This window comes from Gigantopelta aegis, chromosome 9, assembly GCF_016097555.1.
Source record: "Gigantopelta aegis isolate Gae_Host chromosome 9, Gae_host_genome, whole genome shotgun sequence".
Taxonomy (NCBI): Eukaryota; Metazoa; Mollusca; class Gastropoda; order Neomphalida; family Peltospiridae; genus Gigantopelta; species Gigantopelta aegis.
The window spans coordinates 52,589,022-52,611,933 of record NC_054707.1 but is presented as its reverse complement, the minus strand read 5'-3'; the positions used below and the strand labels follow the sequence as shown (position 1 = coordinate 52,611,933).

General features: G+C 40.1%; 1 protein-coding gene across 2 annotated transcripts in view; it reads right to left on the bottom strand.

Moving 5' to 3' along the window:
• LOC121381406 (secretin receptor-like) overlaps positions 1 to 16,653 on the bottom strand; it is a 98,522-nt gene extending 81,869 nt beyond the window's left edge. For both annotated transcript variants that reach the window (XM_041510705.1, XM_041510706.1), the window contains exon 1: positions 16,534 to 16,653. The gene's annotated coding sequence lies outside the window, so the exon portion shown is untranslated. The remainder of the gene's footprint in view (positions 1 to 16,533) is intronic.
• Positions 16,654 to 22,912: the final 6,259 nt, after the last annotated feature.

The window sequence follows — 22,912 nt, the reverse complement described above, 5'->3', positions numbered from 1 at the left end:
ACCAGCAAGAGTTACGAAACGTTACCTCGCGCTCGAGTCAGTTGAACGCAGGACTAGTATGCGTGAACTTAACCACGTGCAAAGCTGTGTTCGCCAAACCGACACGCGAGGGCGAGAAATGTCATCATAGACAATACTAAAGGAGTAGACGTTAGATACCATTTATCTTAAAACGAGTTGTTTTGGAATGTATCTACAGGGCTAACCCTGGATAAAAAATACATGTATCCAAAATATTAGTCAAATGGGATTTTTATTAGCCATAATGAAAATGCTTTAGCAAAAATTGTTTTGCGTAGTACTGTGTGTATATATATATATATATATATATATATATATATATATATATATATATATATATATATATATATATGAATATGAAAATGCATCTTTTCTCAGGTAATTATATACAAACTGGAATAATTAAATTTTCTTTGCGGCTATACACTTTACGGCAATCTGATTACTACCCCCCCCCCCCCCCCCCCCACACACACACACACATACACACTGACTGGCACTACTTTTGTGCAACAAGCCGGATTATTCAGGAAACCCTATTTAGATATTTTGAAGAAAACACACATGAAAGCTACAAAAGCAATAAAAAATGTATACGATAAATTAATGGAAAATGCTATAGCAGAGTAGACATGTAGATCTATACGCATTGATAAAAAAAAAACACCTCTTCGCTAATCATAACATGACACTCGGACGGTGGCCAAAGAAATGTAGGAAACTTCATGCCTGTAACTTACTTGTAAGCGATGTTCTACAGCTGTTGGTGAAAATTAAACGGTTCCACCAAAAACAGCATAAATATTAGACACGTCCCCTTCATTCACTTTCATAAAATATAAACTAAACACGAATAGGACAAATTATTTCCAATATATCAAAATGATCTGTAAAAAATGCACAGCATTTAAAAAAAATCACCTGATTCAAATAATAGTGAATGAACGTTTGCATTCTTACTCGACATAAGTATCAACGAAGTTTACACAAACAATACTACAGGTGTATTTAAAGCTTAACAAAATAAATTCTGTTATGTATTGTTAAAGTATGCATATAAATTTAATTATGAGCAGTGACGGATCCAGAAAATCCATTTAGGGGGCCCCAATGACATGAGGCGGGATGCCAAGGGAACTTTGGGGGAGGTTTGGAGAGGGATCGTAAAAAAAATATAAAATTAATATATAATACAATTATAACTCCGCCTCTGATAAGATTTGAATTAATGAATGAATGAATGTTTAACGACACACCAGCACGAAAAATACATCGGCTATTGGGCGTCAAACTATGGTAATGCAAATAAATAAAATGATGATCAACATCAATATAAAAATTCAAGATTTATTTTTTGGTTCATACTTGCATGAACCAAAAAATAATTGCTGTCAATTCTTAAATAAAGTTGAACGACAAAACCGTATTCTCTGGTCAAAATTGTATCTTTGCACACGAGTCGAAAGGACGTCAAGCACAGTCGTAATTGCAGGTGCTCGTCCTTAAGAGGACCGCCACTCCATAATAATGTTATAATTTCTATATTTAAAATATATACCGACCATCAAGGTCTGAACGTTTTTCAGATATCCCAAGGGCGGATCTAAGCCCCCCTCCCTTCAATACCCCCCCCCCCCCCCCCCCAAATGGATTTTCTGGATCCACCACTGTGTCCCGTAAAGGAGCTGAATATGCAGCAGACAATTGTATCATCAAATATTGTGCATTGCCTATGGTTTTGACAACTATTTATGATGTTGTGTCAGTTTGATAAAAACAATGTTGTACCTTGATGGCCTTTGACCCCATATCGGACTATCAAGGTCAGCTAATGTCAAGAACGTTTTTCAGATATACATTTGCACTTTAGCATTGGTTGATGATGAAATTTACCAAATGGAACATTATTATCGTACATTTTGTGGAGTGTTTACTTCTTACCGAAAATCTACTACTGTTTTTTTTTTTTGTTCAAATGTCATCGACGTGGTTAATATGTTACGGTTATGAATTTAAAAACTTACTTAGGATGTCTTCTTGCAAGAAAGCTAACTAAACAATGTCTATCTTTAATCCGAGCGTTTGAGGGTCCATTACAATTTTTTTTTTTTTTTTTTTTATTATTTTTTTTTTATTATTAATTTTTTTTTTTTTGGGGGGGGGGGTCGTAATTTAAAGGCAACACCCTCATGACATCATACTTTGACCTTGACAATTATCCAATACAAATGTCTTCATTTTGGTGTGTAAACTACTATGATATATTGATATCTCGCCAAGATATGTCAAATTTAATTTCCCCTACCCATAATATTTGGTCACTTTTTCACCATGTTAATTTTGTACATAAGTTCAAATTTCGCACTTATTGTCAGGAATCAGAATGTCCACCCTGATTTTTATCATGGCCCAGGTGGTTCCCTCACTAAATATGGAGGGTGATTTTGGGGACCTCTCATGCATGCAAAAGGTCCCCAGCTCCAGGAATATTTACTTTTTTGAGTAAGCTATTTATCAATAAAGGTTTTATTATCCAGATATATTACATTGCTTAATCCACTGTCTGTTTTAATGGCTACAAAACCGACCCCCCCCCCCCCCCCCCATACAGAACCACTGAAACAACTACAACTATACGATTCCTTACCTGTAAGATCAAGCACTGCAAAAGTACTCCACTTTGCCCGAATGAACATTTAGAGAAAATACCCATATTAGCCTGTGACAGAAATTCGATTCACAACAGGTCAATTACAGAAAAAATCAATTCTATGATTGACTTTAAGGAAAGTGATCTTGCGTTTACCCAGTGCAAAACCTGATCGGCTGAACAGCATGGAGCGAGGACAGTTAGCAGAGGAACGTGAGCCAATGAACTACAGAAGTCGTTAGAGAAAAATTAAATACATTAGATGGTTTTACTGCACGACTGTTTTATCGCAGTCTTATACAGATTGTACCGTACCAAATGAACTTCCATAAGCAACAATATTAACGTATGTGGTTAAAACATTTTATGCAATATATCGATCAAACTATGATCCATAAAGATGACAATGTTAGCGTATGTGGTTAAAACACTATATGCAATATATTGACAAATCTTAACGATAAAACCGTATTCCGATATCAAATTCGTATCGCTGCACAAGGCAGAGTCGAAAGGATGTTAGGCAAAGTGTGATCGCTTCCATGATCTACTATCAGGCGCTCGTTTTTAGGAGGACCGCCACTCCCGTGGAAGATACGCGAACAATGTTTCATCCCTCTTTCACCGCCTGTAGAAGGACTGTCACTCCCAAACTAGCTTGGAAAACCCAAACTTCCACACGATAGAGCTGAATGGAATATATACAGGTGTGATGGCATGCACTCACGAATCACTCATGGATTTGTCGACCAAACTAAATATGAATACTACAACCCCTCCCACAAAGTATTAACTGTAGAAAGTGAAAGCTTTTAGGGCTCTTTTTCGATACAACCGGATGTTTTTACAACAACTCAAGTTTACAGTGGTATTTGATGAAATATATTTGCATATATTTATTGTCCACATAAAACTTCTTCTTTTTTAGATAAGATTCTCTTTCATATTTATCACCTATTTGAGAACTGGTAGTATTAACCGCTCTATCAAATTTTCGGGTTCTTTCGAACTTTGACCCAGCCGGATGTTATTTTGTTTAGTTCTACCAGAGGTACATCTCACAAATTAACACATGCGCGGTTTTAGGTTGCATTGTACAAAAACTAAAGTTCCGTGTCAAAGTGGTACACCTTCAAATATTATCGGAGTAAAAACAGCTGTAGCTCTGATTGGTAGTAATATAATATTATATATTATGACATTGATTATTTGTGCAAAGACTATTATTCATTGCGAATAAATAAATAAATAAATACACTTGTATTTGTTATACAGCTGTTATGTAATATACACAGGAGGTTGAAACCAGTGCAGGGTACCTCCAACATGGTACTGCAATTTTCAGCAAAAATTAAGGTTGCTAATAAAAACATTCATAAAATGATTAAATGTGAGGTGCCACACTCTATATTGGTATACTGCCCGGGAGTGTTGATACGCTGCATATATCAGTTGTATTAGTAAAGGTCAACATTATGAGTAATAGGAATTGATTTGGTACACTGGAACCTTTACAGTGATAATTGGAGAGCGGTACATACCTCAGTCAAAGTCTGGGGTGCGATAGGTTATAGGATCGATGGCCTGCGATGGAATGGGTTTTTACTCCCACTTTCCCCATTCAGTGTTGCACGAATCTGACATCAAAGGCTGAGGTTTGTACTGTCCTGTTTCTGCGTAAGTGCATTTAAAAATATACCTCACTACTTTCTGTAAGAATAGCCACTGTAACGGCAGAGGGCTCTCTCTCTCTCTCTCTCTCTCTCTCTCTCTCTCTCTCTCTCTCTCTCTCTCTCTCTCTCTCTCTCTCTCTCTCTCTCTCTCTCTCTCTCTCTCTCTCTCTCTCTCTCATAAACCAATAATTTGTTTTGTTTAAAGTTTGTTTTGTTTAACGACACCACTAGAGCTAATTGATTAATTAGTCATTGGCTATTGGATATCAAACGTTTGGTAATTCTGATTCGTAGTCAACAGAGGAAACCCGCTATATTTCTTTTCTAATGCAGCAAGGGGTCTTTTATATGCATTTTCCCCCAGACAGGAAAACATATACCACGGCCTTTGACCAGTTGTGGCGCACTGGTTGGGAAAAAAATGTTTTTAATTGAACGGATCCACTGAGGTGGTTCGATCCTGCGACGCAACCACCTCATGCGAACTCTCAACCGACTGAGCTAAATCCCGCTCCCCATAAACCAATAGAAACATATCCTAAGTTTAAATGTGATGGTGTGTCGTTACACTAATAACCCTTTCCTTTTCACGGACTTAGTGTTCAATTAGAACATCGCGGTACAGTGTTTAATAATATACCAGCTCTCTGGCGCTGACAGTAACGAGAAGTAGCCCAGTAATTCCTGTGAAGGGAATCGATCTTACAATCCATCATACCTCATGCTGCAGTCAACTGAATCTCGCTTCTCATGACTACAACATCCCATTAAATTTGACATCGATCAATCGCGACCGCTCTTTTTAGGCAGAACACACAAAACCATCTCACACAAATGAATTATAGTGCCCTCTGTTGAATAAAACTGAACGCAGTAATAAAAATATTAGACAGTAGTTGAATAATGTATTTTAAAATAGGTGGTGTTTTCACCGCCCGAAGACTAACGCACAGATTAGAGCAACTAGAGACTGTGTGTACAGTAACAGCCAAACCTATATGTAAAAGTAACCAACTAAATTTTCATTTTTCATTTGTTTTAATGCTTATAGTCAACTAAGGTTCAAGTACGCTGCATTGGGCTATCTGGGCTGTCTGTCCATGGTAGTGGGTAAATCGTTAGTCAAGAGAGAGAGAGAGAGAGAGAGAGAGAGAGAGAGAGAGAGAGAGAGAGAGAGAGAGAGAGAGAGAGAGAGAGAGAGAGAGAGAGAGAGAGAGAGAGAGAGAGGAAATGCCATACTACATACTTCCGGGTGAGAGTTCATTGATCCCCACTACAGTTCCTAATTGTGACACAAGTTATGGTTCACATATTTACTTCTAGGAAATGGTGAAGAATTAAAACAATATGTTTTTTTAATGGTAAGCCTTCTAGCTGTATTTTGCCCATGCTATTTTGCTATCTATCTATCTATTGTCTGATCTATTTATCTATCTATGTATTGTATGTCTGTCTTTCTATTTATCTATGTATCTATCAATATATATATATATATATATATATATATATATATATATATATATATATATATATACAGTGGTTTCTGTCTAAACCGGACTCACTTCGTACCGTCGAAATAGTCCGGTTTACATAGAGGACCGGTTTAGACAGAGTTCATCCAGAGTTATGGTTCTTGAATGACTGACAACTCGCGATCAACAATGACATTTGAACCCATGGATGGTTGGGAAACACAGACCCAGACTTGCAATCGATTATTTCACAGACATAAAAAATATACTTAAAGGGACATTCCTAAGTTTGCAGCAATGTTTAAGATGTTATAGACTAACAAAGATTTTTTAACGATTAATTACGTATCAAATATATTTTTCTGCATAAAATATTAGTGGCTGCATATTAAACGTTATCCTGGTTGTTCTAATATTTGTACTAGGTTAAATTTCATTTTATTTCCTAAAACATTATTTATTCGTACGTACGAATTAAAAATTTTGTTCTAAATTTTTTTGTTTTGCCTAATTTTTGTATTAATTTGACTTTAGTTTCTAACGAAAGTTCGATACGTTGCCGTTTTTTGGGTCGCTCCGCCATTATAAATGAAATAAGACAACACAAAATATACGAGCGAGTCGCACCTATTTAGACATGCGTTAGGTTGACAAGTAAAACTCGCCGAATTCATAAGAGTGGGGGGGGGGGGGGGTGTAAGTTTGAGGTGGGCGGAATTTGGAAAAAAGCCATTTAGTAAGGTCAACGCGAGCGCGGACCAAATAGCAAACACTTCGCAAACTTGAAGATCACCGAGTGGGAGCCGTGCTCTGATTGGCTGAATTTCGATTTCTCGGTGAAGCCTGTATTTTACCTAAGTCTACAAAGAGTAACTGCATCCAAAAACATGTCCGGACTCTAAAATGTATCCCAAAATAGTTAAGACTGCTCAGCCAAAAGGTTTTTAGGGTGATTTTGAGCAATTGAACGGGCGCCAAAGTAAAATGCGTTAGACTACTTATAAAAAAATAAACATAAGAATTTTGAACTGCTTCCAAAACGTTTAAAGTCTAACTAGCCCAATAAAAGAGGTTGGTACTCACGGAGGCAAAGGTTGGTAGGAGATTGGTGGGAGATTGATGACTACGGCGAGGAGAGCCAGACTCTGGAATCGTAGTTGGGCAGGAACTGGTGGAACTCTGGTGTCCTTAGGGCCTTGGCAGCCTTAGGGTACTGATCACCTCCGAAGATCTTCTTCAGAATGCGATGGATTGAAACGTTATCCATCTCGGTGATCAGCAGAGCCTGGTTGTAGAGTTGTCCCTTGCGGTATGTCACTAACAAACATCTGATTCCATCGTTTAAGCTGATGACATGGCTTTCGTGCTGTCCATCGCCGTTGGGGATCTGCCTAAATCCATGGTCGAAAGGGGGGCAGAGAAAGTTTTCAGGTTGAGTGATGCCCATCCTGTAGCATTTGCCATAGCGCTTGTTCAGGTGGCCGTGGAGCGTCCAGGCTTGAGTGCCTTCCACTGGTTCCGCCCCTTTGGGGGGCGGCGGCGGTTGTTGAGGAGGGTCCCTGCTGGTGGTGGTCGCAGTCGTCTCGGCCTTCCTCTTTCCAACGGCGGGTAGGGCCGAACTCCGGGCGCGCTCCTCCTTGGTAGCACGGTCAAATTCCGGAGTTGAAGTAGAGTGACGTATAGGGTGCCTGGTCGCTAACTCCGGGAACATGGGTTCAAACGGAGTTGGCGGTGGCGTAGTCGGCCGTGTGGTTTCTGTCGGGAGCTTGTCCAACTTCTTCCTCTCGGTCGCAGGCTGGGCTGTGGGCGGTTTCACAGACGGAGCCGCCACCAGCGGTTTAGCCGCTGGCTTTGGCCGCCCCCCCCCCCCCCTGTTCCTTCCCTGGCGCGCTTTTCCTCTTCCTATATCTTCCTCTCTTCGGAGATGGTGGGTTCCCGTACACCAAGGTCACGGAAGCCCGTGACCCGGTGTACGATACCCGGTATTCTAGCAGCATTCCGTAGGACTTGAGCAATCCCCCCAGGTGTGGGGGGGGGGGGGGGGGGGGGGGGGGGCAGATCGAGAGAACAAGGGCTGACGTCCGTCTTCATCGAAAAATAGTACAGAATGCAAGAATCGAACAGGACTAACAATTACTGCGCTTGCGCAGTTGGTTATTATAACATTCGGATTAATTATTTAGGCGGAACGAACTATAGAAAGAAAGAAAGAAATGTTTTATTTAACGACGCAGACATAGATGAATCGGGGAATCGCGACACTAGCTATGCAATCCTTTTGTCACCACACTTGTCATGTTGTTTGTTAACGACTATTGGTAATGATCTTTAAAGTACAGCTAGTGTTACTGCAACTGTTAGATGAACCGTGATACCAATCAAACAATTAGTGCACAAACGGGCCTCAGCATAAAGCGTTACTTTGAAAACGACTACATTTCTGAAAAGTGGACAGTGCTGCGTTTTTTATTGTTGAAATATTCAAATTGTTCAGTAACAAATTCATGTAAATACAGATTAAGAATTTGCCATTTATTTATTTGATTTCAGTGCATTTACGTGTATTACACAATTTGTATCTAATTCAACTTTCTAACTGATGTTTCGGAAATGTCCGATGTTGACCGAATGGTTCGGTCGAACTACCCGATGGGTCGAACACTTTCTCGAGCACCGACGGGGTTCGAGCCAACGGGATTTAACTGTATATATATCTATTGATAGATACATAGATAAATAGAAAGACAGACAGACAATAAATAGATAGATAAATAGATAGATAGACAGGCAGGCAGGCAGGCAGGCAGGCAGGCAGGCAGGCAGGCAGGCAGACAGACAGACAGACAGACAGATAGATAGACAGACAGGCAATAAATAGATAGATAGATATATAGATAGATAGATAGATAGATAGATAGACAGACAGATAGATAGACAGACAGATATATAGATAGACAGACAGAGAGAGAGAGAGAGAGAGAGAGAGAGAGAGAGAGAGAGAGAGAGAGAGAGAGAGAGAGAGAGAGAGAGAGAGATAGATAGATAGAAAGATAGAAGGGTAGACAGACAGATATATAGATAGATAGACCGACAGACAATAAATAGATAGACAGACAGACAATAGATAGATAGATAGATAGATAGATAGATAGATAGATAGATAGATACATACATACATACATACATAGATAAATAGAAAGACAGGCAGACAATAAATAGATAGATAAATAGATAGACAGACAGACAGGCAGGCAGGCAGGCAGGCAGGCAGGCAGACAGACAGACAGACAGATAGACAGACAGATAGATAAATAGATAGATAGATAGACAGACAGGCAATAAATAGATAGACAGACAGACAGACAGACAGACAGACAGACAGACAATAGATAGATAGATAGATAGATAGATAGATAGATAGATAGATAGATATAGATATAGATAGATAGATAGATAGATAAATAGAAAGACAGACAGACAATAAATAGATAGACAGACAGACAGACAGACAGGCATGCAGGCAGGCAGACAGATAGATAAATAGATCGATAGACAGACAGGCAATAAATAAATAGATATATAGATAAACAGACAGACAGACAGACAGACAGACAGACAGACAGACAGACAGACATACGGACATACAGACAGATAGAAAGACAGAAGGATAGACAGACAGACAGAAATACAGACAGACAGACATGCATACAGAGATATATATACTACTCAAAAGAATTTAAGGGTCAGACGATATTTTCGACATTATTTTCTGAATGTCAATTATATTAGCTAGACCATAATGTCACGCATGGTATTGTTCCATTTTGACGAAAGTGGGTCTAAGCAACCCATAAATGAATTAAAATCCACTGTCCTTGACACTGTCGACTAGTTCTAATGGCGAAAACATGCTTACATTTGCACGTAAATTAGGGCGAAAGCGAAAGGTCTGCTAAGTGCCATAACTTGCTTTTTCACAAAGCGCTTCATTTGCACGCTTTGCATGTGTATTCCATGTTCCCAATGCTGAATTTCCGTATAATTGGAGCTTGCGTTCGTGTACGGTGCACACTCCAAATTTGACAATGGTACGACGTCAACTGACTATCGAAAATCGAGGAAGGGATATTGCTTGGCTTAAGGATGGCAATACGCAAAGAAATGTTGCTCTGAGACTTGGTGTCAGTCAGAGTGTCGTTGGCCGACTGTGGCAACGGTACCAAGCAACGAATTCTGTTTGAAAGACCCCGAAGCACTACAAATAGAGAGGACCGCTACATCACCAATATGGCTCTACGTCAACGCACAACCACTGCACGCCGATTACGTGACAATCTGCGGACTGCGACTGGAACTCGAGTGTCTGATCAAACCATACGCAATCGTCTGAGAGCCAATAATCTACGCTGCCGTCGCCAGGCTGTTCGACCACCACTCCTACCACGTCACAGAACGGCCAGACATCACTGGTGCACGCTTCATCTGCGGTGGCAACGTGTTCAGTGGGGTCGAGTGATGTTCGCTGATGAGTCCAGGTTTAGTCTCCAGTTCAACGACGGTCGGGTTCGTGTCTACAGACGTCCTGGGGAGCGCTTCGCTGACGTTAACGTTAGACAAAATCACCGGTTCGGTGGTGGCAGCGTCATGGTGTGGGGCGGCATCTCTATCCACTACAGGACCCCTCTCTATGTGGTGGATGGCAATCTGAATGGAATCCGCTATCTGAATGAGATTATCCGGCCGTTGGTTCTCCCAGGCCTTCAGCAGATTGGCGGCGGGGCAGTTCTGCAGGATGACAATGCCAGACCCCACAGCGCCAGGGTGGTAACGGACTTTCTCAGACAACAAGGTATCGCCAGGATGGATTGGCCAGCATATTCGCCTGACTTGGCCCCAATAGAGCACGCCTGGGACGAATTAGGCAGGAGAGTTCGGGATAACCATGCCCTCCGGCCAACCTTCATGATCTGGGTCAACTTCTTATGGCAGAGTGGCAGGCCATTCCCCAAGAGTTCTTCAGACGTCTGATCAACAGCATGAGGCAACGATGTGTCGAGTGTATTCGCGCCAGGGGTGGATTCACACACTATTAAACGAATGTTCTAATGTGTAAAATCCATGTTTGACAACCTTCAACTTTGACAGCATGTCATGTGACTTTCTTGTATACAGTGATGTTTATTTGTGTTTTTTTGTAAATATGGAACAATAAATTAAATTTTTGGTGTAGTTTACATCATCAATCTAATACACTCTGAAACTTATTTGGTTATAAATTTTTGACCCTTAAATTCTTTTGAGTAGTAGATAGACCGACAGACAATAAATAGATAGACAGACAGACAGACACACACACACAGAGAGAGAGAGAGAGAGAGAGAGAGAGAGAGAGAGAGAGAGAGAGACAGACAGACAGACAGTAAATATATAGATAGACAGACAAACAATAAATAAATATATAGATATTGCTCTACACATTCAACAATCATTCCAACAATAAATCAGCGACTGAGTACTATATCACATCATCAAGACGGTGAATTGACTGATCGAACACAGTTTCGGTAAACGAACCTATTTAGATGATTTCATATAAAATCTATTTCCGAATTGTCAGTTTCGCTAATATTATTACGCAGAGGAAATTAACAACAGTATGAGAAGCGAACCACTTGTAAAAATTGTCATAAAGGATTAGATACTTTAAAACAGCGGTCTACTTAAAAGCTGTAGGAAGTGTTATAGTAACATACGAACTCAATTAGGGGGATACAGCGCGGTCGTATTTCCTACGCCGCGGACGTTAATTGTGGACTGCTCATAAAAAAACGTTTTGCCGACCACGCGTACCGTACACATCCTATAATAATACGCGCAGAACAAACTGTAGCAGAGCACGATACACCCACAGGGCCGTCACTAGTAGATGTGCTAGATATTAATGGTATACCAGCCACGAAGTTGGTTTTGTTTAACGACACCGTTAGAGCACCTTCATTTATTCGGCTATTGGATGTCAAACATTTGGTAATTTTGACATATAGTCTTAGAAAGGAAACCCGCTACATTTTTCCATTAGTAGCAAGGGATCTTTTGTATGCACCATCCCCTAGACAGGATCGAACATACCACGGCCTTTGATATGCCAGTCGTGGTGCACTGGCTGGAACGAGAACAGCTCAATGGGTCCACCGACGGAGATCGATCCCAAAGCGACCCCGCATAAAGCGAGCGCTTTACTACTGAGCTACGCCCCTCCCCAGGCCCGAAGAAAGCGAGAGGGGAATGTATGGGTTTTTTCTGTCTTACTTAATATAAATAAAAATTGTTTTTTAAATCTGGCTTGTGCCCCCTTCCCCCACCCCCACCTCCACTCCCACCCCTACACAAACAAGCACACTAAAGACTGCACCCACTCCACTAGAGATTGTGCCCTCGCACTTGAGATATCCAACGAGCCTGTATACCGATATATTATGATTGAAATGGTAAATAATACGTATTACGATATACCATACATAAACCGATATACTCAGTAATATTCGAGTTTTAAGTTCGTTATCAGTCGGAAACCCCAATCTCTTAATATCGACTGGTGTTCTTAGTGTAGTCTAAGATGTGAAAAAAAGGAAGGGCCTGGCATTATTACATAAACTTTAGAACACCCAAGTGATCCATATACTTCATGTTTTGAATGACAAATTTCAAATTATATAACATGTTTTCTTTATTTTGTTACATGTTTTTCTTAAAATAGGTTGACGATGGTGTATTTAATAATTTAATGACACGTATAGTAACATAAACATTCTCATGATACCCATCCCTAGCAACTAGCCGGACATAAGCGGGGGGGGGGGGGGGGGGGGGGGGGAAGAGACAAAAACTCGAGTTAGGACACAACAGTACATGGTCTTTTTCATGGGATGACGTAGTTTAGTCGTAGAGCACTTTCCTGAGGTCAGGTGGATCGCAAGGCCTTGTCAATCGAAGCAGTCGTAAATATTTTAGTATTACGTGTTCTTTACGACAGCACTTAATAGGGCAGTCGTATATAAAAGGTTAATTGTATAACCCGAATGATGCGTAGTATTGAATACACAGCTATAGAAACAGGACTGTAAACTCAAAGTTTTAGACACTTTCCCTTGTTGTCATCACCGAATTCAACTGTTTGTTTTGTTTCTTTGGTTTGGGGGGGGGGGGGGGGGGGGGGGGGGGTATTGTTGTTTTTTTTGGGGGGTTGGTATTATTATTTTATGTACTAATTAATTATTTTGTAGAAGGACAGGTCCCCCCAGCACACACACCGTCCCGCTATGTATGGTCCAGACAAGGTTTTTTTAAAATATTTATTATTATTATTATTTTATTTTTTAAATATATATCTATATAATAATATTTAAGAATGATGATGAATGACAATGAAAGCCATTTGCGAAGCAGATATACATGTGTATGGAATTCCTCATGTCATCCGTAAGATGCATTTTTACGGTGCCACTTACAGTAACGATTTTTAAATCCCTTTTTAGCCAGTGATACACGAATGGTATATCAGTGGTTGAGCTATGTGATAACCAAATGATAAGAAAAGTCATTTTAAAGTGCTTATAAAATCCGATGGATTCGTATCAGTAGCGACGGGTGGTAGATCTAGTGCAAAAAATAGCCTATGTTGTACTATTTCTACATTTCCGCCAAGTCGATATGTTGAACAGGGGTCTAAACCGATTTTATCTTGTTTGTCAGCTCTCCGTCAATAAGGATCACAAATGATCCGTGAATATTTAATTTTAAAAAAGTATCCCTGACACTTTTTGGACGCGGCTTAATGCCGCAGTGTCGAGCTGCTGTCACATATTATTAGTTTTGTAACAGTTATCCGCTTACTCCCCGCCCACTTGGAGTTTCTGGAGTTCCCTGAACTGCCGGGTAACCGTATCCCTGCTATCTAACACACATTGCAACTATGACGTAAAGCCGACGGTTGCACTAATCAGGGGAAATGCCTGTTTTCACTCAATGGGAAATGGATATCTCTGTTATCGTAATATCCATTCTTTGCAATGCCATTCAAGAGATAGTAATTGTTTGGGGGGGGGGGGGGGGGGTTTCACCTTGAAACATAAATGTTTACACACTTTGCAGTAAACAGTCGCCTGTAGAAATATAAATCAGTGGCTTCTTAAAACAGTTGGCTGCTTTATACAGGGTCCCGTCCCGAACCCCGGGGGACGGGGAGGGGGCGGGGTATAAATCAACAAGTTCCCAACCACTGGTCATTGGCCAGGATATTCTTATTGGGGGAGGCGCACCCACACATGCCCGAAGTACCGATATCTGGAGTGGAAGAGTTCAGTGTACAGTATCTAGTGGGGGCACAACTCGTTTTTATCTTTATTTATATTGAGTAGCCCGCCCCCCCCCCCCCCCAAAAAAAAAACCCAACAACAACAACAAAAAACCCGTACATTTTCGTCCTCAAGTGCCGCATCAAGGGTGGGGTGGTACCCACATTGTCTATGATTCTTGTTATGGGGCGACAGGCAAATATAAAAGGGTGTGAGGAAATAGTTGTGCGAATGGGGGTGAGGCATAACATACCAAAAGCCGTGGTATGTATTGTCCTGTCTATGGATAAGTGCATTTAAAGCATCCATTTCTGTTTATCGGTATTAGTGGCCTATAATATGGCAGCAGCGGGTTTCTTCTGCTATTTTTCTCCATCGACCAAAAATGTCGAAATAACCATATGTTAGAAAACAAAATACCCATAGTTTAAAATGTTCTGTGGTATCTTTAAAACAAATATTCCATTCCATTCTCGAACATTTATCTTGCTTTAAATCAGACCATAGGTGTGTATTTCAACCTGTATTTAAAGAAAAACTGTCCAAATAGGACACTCATTTTATGTCTTAAGTATGATTTAAGTAGTTAAATTTACGATGAATTTTGTAATGTTTATTTTTCAATTGCACAGAGTATTTCAGACAAAAATCCCTTAATACAATTCTAAAAGTTTTTAATGTAATTACTGAAAAATGTAAACTACATTATTTACAGATTCATGTAATTATAAATGGAGGAAATTATTTACAGATTCATGTAATTATAAATGGAGGAAATTAATGGTGGTGTGATACCCGTGACGCATATCCTGTGCGTCATACTGATTAGATTCTTGGTAGCAATTCAAAAAGTAGGCTAAACAAACATAATTATAAAAATATGAAGAAACGAAATAAATTAGTGTTTTTTTCCTCTCAATTATCGTGTTTGTTTATTTGAGATGTTTTCTGGCACAGGCAAATGTTTAGTAATATTAATGCTATTAAAATAATTATTTTTGTAAGAATTCTTTTTCAAAACACTCATGAAAACCCCCCAGTTATTTCTAAATTTAATTAATACATAAACTGGTGATCATAGCTGTGTTTATAGGAACATTAAACAAATAAAATAAAAATAAAATAACTGCCACTTCAGTACGAAGCAATAAAAATCACATCACCTTTTAAATATCCTGTTATGTATTACCTCCATGGGCGTCAATCCGGCTTTAAAAGTGGGGGGTGGGGGGGGGGGACGTGTTAGTGCGTTCGTGCGTGCGTGCGTGTGTGTGTGTGATAAAGGAATGTCAATGAAAATCATAAAGCTACACATTAGTGGTTAAACTTTTAATTTTTGTTTGGGTTTTTTGTTGTTGCTGTTGTTGTTTTTGTTGGTGTTGTTGTTGTTGCTTTTGCGAAACGAAAAAGTGTGTGTGGGGGGGGGGGGGGGGACACTTATATAGATTGTCCCCCGGCGCTGAAAAGTGAGGGGGACGCGTCCCCCCTGTCCCCCACCGATCGACGCCCATGATTACTTCCCGGAGATATACCGGAATAAAATTAATCTCTAAGATGATTTTGAAATCTTTTTGAAACCCATTTTCGCTATAAGAGACGTTTTTAATAACTCAAATCAGACATTACTTGTATTTTATTTCTTGGATTATCCATTTCCGTGAGTCTTTAAGGTTATTCTGTTGTTTTTAATAACACAAAATGCACGTACCTCTGAGAAGTAACGGTTATGGAGTCGGGTTCTGGTCTACTTTTAAAGTTATTTCTCCGTATCAACGTCACAGATTCTTGTTTCACTCTGCTGCATCTTTATCCAAATGTGTTACAGGTTTATATACCAACAAGCTTAATATCCATTTTCACATATTAAAACTAGGATATGTGACTTTAACTTCCCCCTTTTCGCACTTCCTGTAGGTAACTTTGAGGTTAGATTCATCCGTAAAATAAAATCATAACCAGAACATTTCCTTTGTGCAATGTTTGATTCCACTACCTCTATCCAACCTCCTGTCACTCTCGTTCCTCCTGTATCTGCGCTCATCACTTTCCTATCTCTCCTGAATTAAACATCTGAAGTACTAACATTATAACACCTAGCCACCGCACGCCGCTGCCACCCTCACCAGGGCCGTACCTACTACCTAGCTTAAAATAGCTGTGAACAGGAAGATCAAAACAACAATACAGGGTCTTCTGCGGGTGGACAAATGAATATTATTCTGTGTGTTTCTGCACGCTCCAATACACCCACCAGGTACGGCCCTGTGTGTAACTCTTCTGCCACTGCTTTTGGGGACTAGCTCGCTGAACTGGCTACTGAAATAAAGTTACAGAATAATAATAAAAAAACACCCCCTACATACCTTTATTTAGAATGTTCGATCATCTGTGGTGATAGCGTTAGCCCAGTTACCGAGTTTATATCCCATCTGTGTCGGCACTAACTGACAGTCGTTTGCCGTGGACCGAATCGTAACTGCGACTGTTAGTTACATGACCAAAACAATGTGAGCCGTCTCGGCGGTATCTTTTACACGAGTTTATTACAGCGAGGTGCTGCAGAGCGCCCTCGCAGACACTATTAATGACTCCAATTTGGCACCACTGATTTCCTCGTGATCTCTTCTGCAAATACCTGAATATTTTAAAATTTAACCGGCCTCGGTGGTGTAGCGGTTAAGCTGTGGGCTTTAAGGCTTACTAAGTGCGTTCGCATCTTTGTTGTAACGGTTCTGTACTGGAGAAAAATCAATCCTTTGAATGGATCCACCTAGGTGGTTCGATCTTGCGACGCAAGCACCTCAGTCAATTGACGCAGGTGGACGCAGAACAAAGAAACTTTCTTATGGAAATATAGACATAGACGATCTGTTTCGGTTTACGCAAATACTGATTTTAAACATAGTATTAACCAATTTATCTTTCCAACTTGGCAAAATGATTGGAACGGTGTGGTTTCGAACAATCTTCATTCTGTCAAGCCAATCCTGGGAGAGTGGCAGTCCTTCTACAGGCTGTGCAGGAAGGATGAAATAGTCTTGTGTCGTGTTCACATCGGCCATACATACTTGACACATTCATTTATTTTGAAGAAGGATCGCCACACCTCGGTGTGAACACTGTCAGTGTACTCTGACGGTGCGTCACATTTTGGTGGAGTGTAATCATCTTAAGCTAACTATATAGATATATTGGTAGAAGAAATGTGATGAAATCATTTCGATTCCATCCTGAACTTCTGTTGACATTTTCTTCGTTATACTGAGAATATATATATATATATATATATATATATATATATAAAAACCTGTCCTAGCGCCTACCTGTAATCATCAGCGGTTACCTGCCTTAAACGGCCACTTTTCCCCTCCCAAACGATTTATAATGTAAATGCACCTATAATAAGCGGTCACCTGTCTAACGCGGCCAGCGTCCACCTAAATCGGATCCCAAATCTCAAAAATACCTGTATTTAGCGGCCACGGTAAATGTTTACTATTATATAAAAGGGATATTTTAAAAACAGCGACAAGGTGCAGCAAATAATCGATCATCACACCTTGAGGAATACTAGCACCCATTCATATGCATTCATATACATCTATAATGTCTATCAATGCATGAGTGTGTTGTAGATAGTGCTATAGCGCTCCCCACCATTATCAAATATTGTAAATATGTATTTATTATAGTTTGCTGTTTGTATTATAACTTAAAGCAATAAAGAACTTGAACTTGAATCAATTAAGAAAGTTTAACATTGAAATGCATCTAATTGCCTCTGGGCAGACTACGCTTGACATTTGTAGATTCACTTACTATTACAATACACCACATGAAGTAGGAATTAAATAATTAAATGGAAAAAGAAAACAAACTTGTTGAGAACTGTTTAAATTAATACATTCCAGGTGCATTTTTTCTGATGCAGGCAACGTGTCAAAAGTTAATTTATAGTCAACAGTGAAGCACACATCCGTTAATTAGCAGTACAAACGGTAAAACAAGTAACAACAAAGGTTTTAAAGACACTATACGTGGCAACCTGTAATCAGCGGCCACAATCTAAAGCGGCCACTTTTATCTACTCCCTTGTGTGACCGCTTAAGACAAATTTGACTGTGTGTGTATATATATATATATATATAATTTTACATATCTGTGATATTTGTAGTTTGTGCACAGTTCTTCACACTGTGTTTTAATTTAACTCTTGAATTTTTATATTGATATTGATCATCACTTCAGTTACGCATTTACCTTTGTTTGACACCCAATAGCCGATGCATTTTTCGTGCTGGGGTGTCGTTAAACATTCATTCATTCATTCATTTGATCTACGCATCTTCGCCAACAGATCGGGAATGTTTAAACCTTCTCAGTTTTGCAGATCTGTCACAGGAAGGAAGGAATGTTTTACTTAACGACACTCAACACATTTTAATTAATATGGTTAATGGCCACACAGATTAATGAGAGAGTAAACCCGCTGCCGTCTCGCAATGGGCTACGCTTTCCGATTAGCAGCTAGGGATGTTTTATATGAAGCATGACAGGGATAGGATAGTACATACCACAGTGTTTGTCACACCAGCTGTGGAACACTGGCTGGAACGAGAAATAGCCCAATGGGCCCACCGTCGAGGATCGATCCTAGACTGACCGCGCACCAGGCGAGCGCTATACCACTGGGCTTCATTCCGGCCCATCACAGAACGTCTCCATCGAACTGTGTTGATCTGGGAAGATGTTCTGGAAAGATGTTCTGGGCCACGTGTATCCAACCGATCACTTTAACTAAGAAGTAACGACTAACCATTAACTCGCTGTCTTTGAGTGACAGTCCAAATAACATAGATGGGAGCCCAGGATAGCGTGTTGGAACCTTATCCAGATATATTTTTTTACAAAATAAGTTAAAACAAAATTAACTAAAATCACTGAAACATTAAATAGTTTACAATACTAAAAAAATAAAGGGACAAAGTAAATATTAAGATATATATATCTTCTGAGCGGGTAGGACCCTCCTACAAACACCAATAAATAAATAAATAAATAAATTCATTCATTCATTCATTCATTCATTCATAAATAAATAAATAAATTCATTCATTCATTCATTCATTCATTCATTCATTCATTCTTTCATTCATTTGACATTCAGTATCTTACGAACTAAAAACATTACAATAATCAAATTTCGCATTTTATTATATCTGCATGGTGTCTATTTCTATGGTCATTGTATACTTTGTCCATAGTGTAGAGATAGATAAATAGAAAAGACATATCTCTGAAAAGATGATTGTTTTATTAATGGAAAGATTATCAATAGGTCAATCGTACTGGTCTGACGTATCCCTCGTCAGTTTTTGAAGCACCAATCTACTCTCACTGCGGACCTGCCCAGTCTTGACGTATTCCAAGTCAGAAGGGGTCATCAGCACACGTCGCCAGTTAATAATAACCAACATGTTTTTTCGTGGGAAAATTATTTTGTTTTCGACATAAATAGTTTTTTTTTATCATCAGATAGAGTATGTCGAGATGATAATGTCGGTTAACGTCTTCCAAACAGGGTCTGTACTGCTTAAGTAATCCCGTGTTATTGAAGTTTTCAAATGTTTAGATGCTATGGGTTTTTCTTCGTCCTTTTAAACAACATGGGGAAAGTACAATGCTTACATAACGGTCATGGCATGCTTATATTTCCCCCAGACAACGCTGACTGTGTCAGATGGCCTGAAATTAATGCGTTACCATTTCTTAGATAAAGATCAAATTCATTATCTTTAAGGCACTTAAATAGTCACAATTGCATCAATACTATTTATTTTTTAAATACTTGAATAACTTCAGATTGTCTTCCTACAGAGAATATTAGAAAGGATTTATCGTCCTGGGGAGCGACAGTCTTTCTACAGAGACGATCAGGGAGAATGTATCGTCCTGGGGAGCGCCAGTCTTTCTACAGAGAAGATCGGGAAGGATTTATCGTCCTGGAGAGCTCCAGTCTTACTACAGAGAATATCAGGAAGGATTTATCGTCCTGGAGAGCTCCAGTCTTACTACAGAGAAGATCAGGAAGAATTTATCGTCCTGGGGAGCACCAGTCTTACTATAGAGAAGATCAGGAAGGATTTATAGTCCTGGGAAGCGCCAGTCTTTTTATCGTCCTTGGGAGCGCCAATCTTCCTACAGAAGGATCAGGAAGGATATGTCGTCTTGGGGAGCGCCAATCTTCGTGCAGATAATATTAGGAATGATTTATCGGGAAGGATTTATCGTCCTGGGGAGCTCCAGTCTTACTACAGAGAAGACCGGGAAGGATTTATTGTCCTGGAGAGCACCAGTTTTTCTACAGAGGAGATCGGGAAGGATTTATCGTCTTGGGGAGCACCAGTCTTACTACAGAGAATATCAGGAAGGATTTATCGTCCTGGGGAGCGCCAGTCTTTTTATCGTCCTGGGGAGCGCCAGTCTTTTTATCGTCCTGGGAAGCGCCAGTCTTTCTACTGTGAAGATCGGGAAGGATTTATCGTCCTGGGGAGCACCAGTCTTTTTATCGTCCTGGGGAGCGCCAGTCTTCCTACAGAGACGACCAGGAAGGATTGATCTTCCTGGGGAGCGCTAGTCTTACTACAGAGAAAATCGGAAAGGATTTATCGTCCTGGAGAGCACCAGTCTTTCTACTGAGAAGATCGTGAAGGATTTATCGTCCTGGGGAGCGGGAGTGTTTCTACACACTGGTCAGGAAGGGTGTATCGTGCTGGTAATGCCAGTCGCTGCACGCAGACCTGGAAGGATTATCGTACTGGGGAGAGGCAGTAAATCCGGAATATTATCGTACTGAGATGTGCAAGGCTTCCTATGGACAGATCAGCAAAGCTGTGGAGTGGCAGTCTTTTTAGACACAAGGCACATGATATTACTTCGTCCATTTGACTCTGCTATGTGCAGAGATAGGAATTTTTATTCCGGAAATGGTGATATCGTTTGCAAAACACAAACACAAACAAAACTACAGAATTTGCATGTGTGTTTTCATCGCCAACAGTAGCCCGAGTTTGAGAGATAGACGCAAATTTGAACAGTTATAGTCGCTCTCTACCGCCAGAGACAACTCTAAAATGAAAACACGTAATTCTGATAACCACTGAGTAGGCACAGATTCCCACTCTAGTGCAACAGTATTAATCCTCTGACGTTAAATACCTTTACATTGATCATTTTCTAATTCGGCGATAACAAATACTTCAAATATTAATCACTATTACACACACTATATGGAGAAACCTGACAATACCGCGAACCACTGCTGAAAGAGGATGCGTGTAAGGTTTCTCCCTGTAGTGTGTGTATTAATGATTAACAATGCCATGAGTATGTTTTATGTACTTTATATTTTTCGCCAAGGGTTCTCAAAGAATCCATATTATTGTTATTCTCTAGTTAATTATTACCGGCCTCGGTGGCGTCGTGGTTAGGCCATCGGTCAACAGGCTGGTAGGTACTGGGTTCGGATCCCAGTCGAGGCATGGGATTTTTAATCCAGATACCGACTCCAAACCCTGAGTCAATGCTCCGTAAGGCTCAATGGGTAGGTGTAAACCACTTGCACCGACCAGTGATCCATAACTTGTTCCACAAAAGCCATGGTTTGTGCTATCCTGCCTGTGGGAAGCGCAAATAAAAGATCTCTTGCTGCTAATCGGAAAGAGTAGCCCATGAAGTGGCGATAGCGGGTTTCCTCTCAAAATCTGTGTGGTCCTTAACCATACGTCTGACGCCATCTAACCGTAAATAAAATGTGTTGAGTGCGTCGTTAAATAAAACATTTCTTCCTTTCTTTCTTTCTTTCTAGTTAATTATCAGAAATAAATGCAACCCCCTCCCTCCCCCCGAAACAACAACCGAACTCTGGAACTTTAGAATGCGCCTTTAAAATCTGTCTTCCTAAATACGGCAGCTTAACCCTCTCAACACTAGCTTTCTAAAAGTCTACTATCCATTTTGTTACAACTGCATTGTCCATGTGGCTTACAAGGTTGAAATGGGTTCATTAAGCTGGTAAGACGTAGTTATGCTAACTACATGTTTGACCTCAATATTCTGTCTATCTAGCAATATCAGTTTGGTGGGCCATATTGTACAACGCTATACGTGATTATCATATGCTTACGTAATGTTGGCAGCTGTCTTTTGAAGTGGAAGTGGCAGACACGGAATGTAATAATGACGGTCTGCAAAGTCGACTGACAATTATCTAAGATTTAACTGTGAAAGATTCCAGAATGATGATGGTGGTGGTGATGATAATGCTGTCGGTAAGCGTAATTAGGGCCGTACTTGGCAGGTGGGGGAGGGAGGGCCATTAGCGTACGAGACAGGGGGTGCTGGAGCAAAACGTCAAATTCGGGCAAAAATTATGCAGATATTCGGGCAAAATGTGTTATCCTGAGACATTTTTTGCAATGTATTTCCATTATTCTACCCTCAAAATTAGTTGCAATCCATATAAAAATGTAGTGATTCGTTTACAACCTTATATAGCTGTTTAGTAGTAATACTAATATGAATTCCAGAGTCGAGCATTTTCGTTTAATTCGGGAAAAAGCCAGCTTGGCCCCACTCCAAAAATGGGAGCCCGTACGCCTATGGAGAGGGCGCAGAGGCAGTGTTACAGGGGTAGTTACATCTAAAAAAATTAAAAACAAGTGCTCTTTTGGTCTAGTTGGA